Raw genomic sequence first — 5,765 nt, 5'->3', positions numbered from 1 at the left:
GCCAATGACTTATTCTGTTGCTCGAGGGGGCTCATGCTGAGAAGTTTGTCATCGATTTGATTACTCCCAATGGGATGAAAAAGACCGTTGAGTCTAACCTTGTGAAACCTGCTGCTCCAAATGTATCCACGACCATTGCTAAGATGATTGCTTAACGAAAAGGTTCAGTGGTGCCCCTGGTGTCTAGGTTTATGTCGAAGCGTGCATCGAGAGCTAAGTTCAGTTCGACTTCTAAGAGGCTCACCGCTATAAGGAGCGGGAAAGTGGATTTTGTTGCTAAGGTGACACTTGGGCTTAATCCTCATTTCATTATGACTTATTCGTCTGCTGAGAAAGGGAAGTCTGCTTACATGGGCAATTGTGAAATATCCATTGAGTCTGAAGCTGGGAGTTTCCCAAGTTTTGTGCGCTACTGAAGGCTGACCTACTTGAGGACATTGATGCATGCACCAAGTTTAATGATAGTGTTGGGAAAGTTGTCGTTCACTCAGACTCTTTTACGAAGCATCCTGCCTACTCGAGGAGGTCCTCCCTGATTGCTATATTGCATAAGCCTTTGATTCTGGCAGCTAAGTCTATACGCATCGATTAGAATACTGTCGAATGTGCTAAGGAGACCGAAGTGGTGTTGACAGCTCAACTTCGCTTGGCTGCTAAAAAGATCGAGAAGCTCGAATCTGAATTCACCATTTTGAAGGGGTCTAATGTTTCTACTCCCACTTCTATGCGGATGTAGACTGTTCATCAGGAAGTCATCCATTTTAAGGCCAAGCTTAGTGCGACTCAGGCGATGTTGGAAGCTGCAGAGAAGGAAATCAGTTGTGTTGCACCAGTGGTCAAAGACTTTGTGAGTGTCAATTTAGAGCTACGATCTGCTTGTTTCGCCAAGGACGAGGAATTTGTCTTCATGCATGATGAAGTGTCTCGTGTTAAGGATGTTGTCAGTAAGCTTGAGTCCAAGAAAATGGATCTGTAAGGTGCGCTGTCTGCTAGCGAGAACCTGAAGAAGGAACTGGGTAAGTTGCATGATGCTTACATTGGGCTTGTTGAGGAGAATGTGCAATCGAAGAATGAGAAGGTCGGTTATGATGTGGCGCTTGTTTCTTGTTAGGCCGATTTCTACAAGCTTGGCTATGTAGACCATCTTCTAGGTAGGACGTCAGATTATGAGTATTTTGAGAAAGACTTTGAGACTTTCTTCATTGCTCCAGTTGATTTGCTTGACTTCTCGTTTGAGGCTGCCTTTGGTAGAGCAGTTGAGGGTCAGGCAGTCTAGGTAAGGACGACTGAGGATGACCTGATGAAAAATTTGGCTGCTAAGAGTAGTGTGGCTGCTAAAGGCGTAGCAGTAAAAAAACTAGTGATTGTGCAAGCTGCCGATGAGTAGTTTTTTTGCTTAGACTTAGGAATTTTCTTCTTTTCCTTTTTGTTCTGCTTTATTTGAACATTGTTGGCCTTCGAGCCGGTTTATCAATTTGCTAGAAATTTAACAAACAATTTTCCTTGCTTTGCTTCATCCTTTTATTTCGCCATGTCTTTTGCAAAACTTTACCGTAGGATGAGCGGCTAGGTAAGCTGTTTAAATGAAGCAGTCGATCCCACATCGTTACTTAGGTTTTAGTTTCGACTTTGATACTCAATGAGCTTTACCTAGACGAGAAAAAAAATGCAAGATTTCTAACTTATAGAGCCGGCGGTCGAACTCGTAGCCTCCGTAGGAAGTAGGTAAGTTTGCATAGCTACTATAGTCGTGAATTTCAACTTTAGCAGCTTTACGAGCCTTGGTCCTCCTGGGGCATGTTGGGAAATTTTCAACTTATAGAGCCGGCTGTCGGTCATGTGCTTCTCGTAGAAAGCAGAGAAGTTTACGTAGCTGCTATAGTCGTGAATCTCGGCCTGAGTGGCTGCACGAGCCTTAGCATTCCCGGGCATGTTGCGAAATTTTTAACTTATAGAGTCAACGGTCTGACACATGTTTCTCGTAGAAAGCAAAGGAGTCCACATAGCTGCTATAGTAATACATTTCAGCTTCAGCGGTTGCACGAGCCATGGCCCTCCTAAAGCATGTTGCAAAAATTTTAACTTATAGAGCTGGCGGCCGAACACATATTTTTCTTAGAAAGCAAAAGAGTCTGCGTAACTGCTATAGTCGTAAATTTTAGCTTTAGCTCATGCAGGATTAAACCGTAAACCATCGACTGGAGGTGCTGTTTTAAATAAACAGACGGGTCCACGTAGTTATAATAAGTATAAGTCTCGGCTTCCAGATTACCTAGGGCCGCCAACCGTTGGGTCGTCGGTCGGGCGTCTCACTTACAGAAGCAGACAACCCACGTGACCATATTAGGCGTTGGTTCTGGCTCTTGGAGGTGTTTTAGGCTTAAGTTGTAGGCGAAATCGTGACTCAGAGGCCATATCCTTCTGAGCTGCTGGTCATTTGATCTTTTAAGTTGCATGCAGCTTGATGCGGATCTCTTGGGCAGCAAATGTAACTTGATTTCGTAGGTCGCTTAACTAGTATTGCAACATTTTAGAGTCGAGTCATGTTCATGAAGACTTGCACGTTAAGCATGTACCATCTAGTCACGTGAATTTTCTTATAGGCAGAGATCTTGCAGTTAGCGTCTCTTCCGATTAGAGACCCAGGCTCTGGCGGAATTGAATCCTTTGGTTGGCTAAGTCTTTTTAGGAAAAAAAAAAAAAATCTATTGTGGCTAATTCAAGGAGTAGTCTGACGTTGGTAGCGATGCATTTAGAGGAAACTGAGCAGTCGTAAAACCCATCCACATCTGGATATCCCGGATCAGTTTACCCTATCCTGATAGGAGAGCACATGCCATATCTGCAAGGGCAGAGGCGTCTTCTACTTTAGCAGGGGTGGTCAGCTTATTTATGCATTGAAAAATAAAGAAATGTATTAACTTTGCTTGTAGGCAGTAATATCATAACAACTGATGGTCCTCGGTATGCGAGGTCTTGTTCGTCGAGCTGTTTGAGTCTTCGAACGTTATTTATCTTGAACAGGGTCCAAGGAATGGTGGGAGGACACACGTAGTACTTTCTCAAGTTGTAGACATTCCACTAGTTTTCGATCTTTTTATCGCTCATAGTGGTGAGGGTGTAGCTGCCATTCTCGCCTACTTGGCTGATTCTGTACTGACTTTCCCAGATGGAAGCCATATTTTTGGAACCTTCTCGGTGCACGGTTATGAAGGCTTTTCTGAGGACTAAAATCTCTTGGCTGGAACTACCAGATCTTCGCCCTCTTGTTGTAGCTGGAGAGAATCTGCTACTGATAAATCGCAATGCGGGTGATTCCTCATCTATGCTCGGCTTCTCCAAGTACTCGACTAGGATGAAGCACTTGTGCTGATGGTCTAAGGTAGAGCCTAAGCCTGTTAATGCGTTTGTGTGGGCATTTTCTGCTTGTGGAACCTAAGTGAGTGTGTACGCTCAGAACATCGATAGCTGCTCTCATACTTTCTCAAGGTATCAGGCCATTCTTGGATGCTTTGCTGCGTATTCTCATGAGGTTTGGTTAGTGATCAACTGGGAATCAGAATAGATCGCGAGCTTCTTCACTAATAGGTATTTCGCCAATCGGAGACCTGCTAGTAGGGCTTTGAACTTTCCTTCGTTGTTTGATGCTTTGAAGCTTAGAGTGATCTCCTGCTCGAGCATATAACCGTTTGGGGCAGTGAGAACTAGGCCTTCTCTTGATCCCTGGAAGTTAGATGATCTGTTGGCGTGCAAGCAGCATAAATCTCCTCCAAGTAGGGCTTGTGTGGCTACGGTGTGCTTGGTTGCCTCCGGGGCATTTTTGGGCTAAGTTGCTGCGTATTTTAAGCTGAGGGTGAATTCTGCTACGAAGTCTGCCAATGTTTAGGCCTTTATTGCCGTGCAGGGTTGGTATGCTAATCCGTATTGGCCAAGTTCTAATGCCCACTTTATCACTCGTTGAGAAGCATCTGGACTATGCAAAACTTATCACAGTGGGTACTAGGTCGCAACGATAACCGGATGTCCCTAAAAGTAAGGTTTGAGCTTCCAAGCTACAATAACTAACGCCAAAATTAGCTTTTCAATCTTTGAGTATTTGGTTTCTGCATCGATGTGAATAAATTTAAACCTAAAAGTGCCTAATCAAAAGAGTGCGTGGGTGAGCAGGATTGAACCTTTTTCAAATGTGATGTCAGAGCATAAGACATTATAGTAAATAGGATGAGGGTTATACCACTGAAGATAACCATCTCCTGAGATTTTTTAGAATCCTCGTTTACACGTAATCACAGCTACTAAACCTAGAAAGGCGAAAAACAAAGTGAGTGGGTCAGAAAATAACGTTTTATAAAAACCTTTTCAAAAACATTATAACCCCTCACCATAAAACCAACTATAGTTTCCAAAAATATACATACTACGTATAATAAGAAAATACTTACTGTAACCTGCAAAGTCTCAAGAAAATCAATAAAGTACAACTATCAAGGTAAGCACAAGGTGACCACAATCACATAATCTTGAAATAGTAAACACATTATAAGGAATGCTCATCAACCTATGCTGACACACGAGTTCGTACATATAATTTCTTAAACAAACATGACTGGGTGTAATCAATGTGCTCTAGTACTACGATCACGTGAAGGCTAGTGCCGAAGCGCGGTCACATACGAGTTGGAATTGCCTAATGCAATATGTACAACATGACTGACACCTAACTTGGATCCAAGACGAGTGAATGGTGCAGATGTGAACATACACATGAAGGACTGGCCCTAGCCCTGGGGCGTGTACTAACATCGGGGTGCAGCAATGATAAGCAGAACATAAATATAACCATGCCACAATAATTCAATAATTCTAGCCAACAAAATAACTTACTTGCGCATCCCATGGGATTATTTTTGCATTTCACAACAGCACAACAGTTCTTGCAATACTAATTAATCATAGCTGTAAAATATAATCATGGTATCTCACATATACCTGTGAACCTATAGGGTTTAGAATAATTTCCTAAATTCCGTCATTTCGCTACTTCATGTAATTTTAGTCTAAGCAAGGCATACGTAGTAAATTCTCTTCAAGGTATAACTGGAAACTAGCAAGCATGCATATACTTATAAAAAGAAATGACCCACTCACAGTTACATAGTTGAAACGAAGCCTCTGAGCCTTGCTTTGCCTTATACGTCCTCAGGATACAATTCCCCTATATGTGAAATTACCAATTTAATTAGTTTAACAACACATATACGGAAGCTTAAATAAAACCTCCGTAGATTGCTCAAACATAGGGTTTGAATATACAAAATCGATATACTTAACATCATGGACCCACATATGTCGACCACACACTGGCCGGAGGTCGGATGCTCCGCCACAAATAGCTGCACTGGCAGCCACGCACCACACGCGCCGTGAGTACAACCATACTCGCCTTCCTTGTGAAAACATGCAATGTTTGCAGGTTTCTGGTCCAACTTCTAGAGCTCCTAACGAGCTCAATTCTCAACCAAAATCAATTCTACAAGGACCAATTTGAAGCTAGGAAAATAATGAATCGATCTATATTTACTAAAAGTTCAAAGGTGGTTCGTGTTGTCCAGGAATTAGGTCTAAAAGTGGTGAAATGGCCACGGCCAAACTTCTCTAGAAATTTGGGAATTTCTTCCCAACTTTTAGAGTTGATTTCTAACTCGATAGTTAACCAAACTCAGTGATTCAAAAGCCATTTTGAAGTATGAATATAAAGAACATGT

The sequence above is a fragment of the Pyrus communis genome, chromosome 2, assembly GCF_963583255.1.
Source record: "Pyrus communis chromosome 2, drPyrComm1.1, whole genome shotgun sequence".
Taxonomy (NCBI): Eukaryota; Viridiplantae; Streptophyta; class Magnoliopsida; order Rosales; family Rosaceae; genus Pyrus; species Pyrus communis.
The sequence above is the reverse complement of the archived record's forward strand: the minus strand, read 5'-3'. Positions refer to the sequence as shown.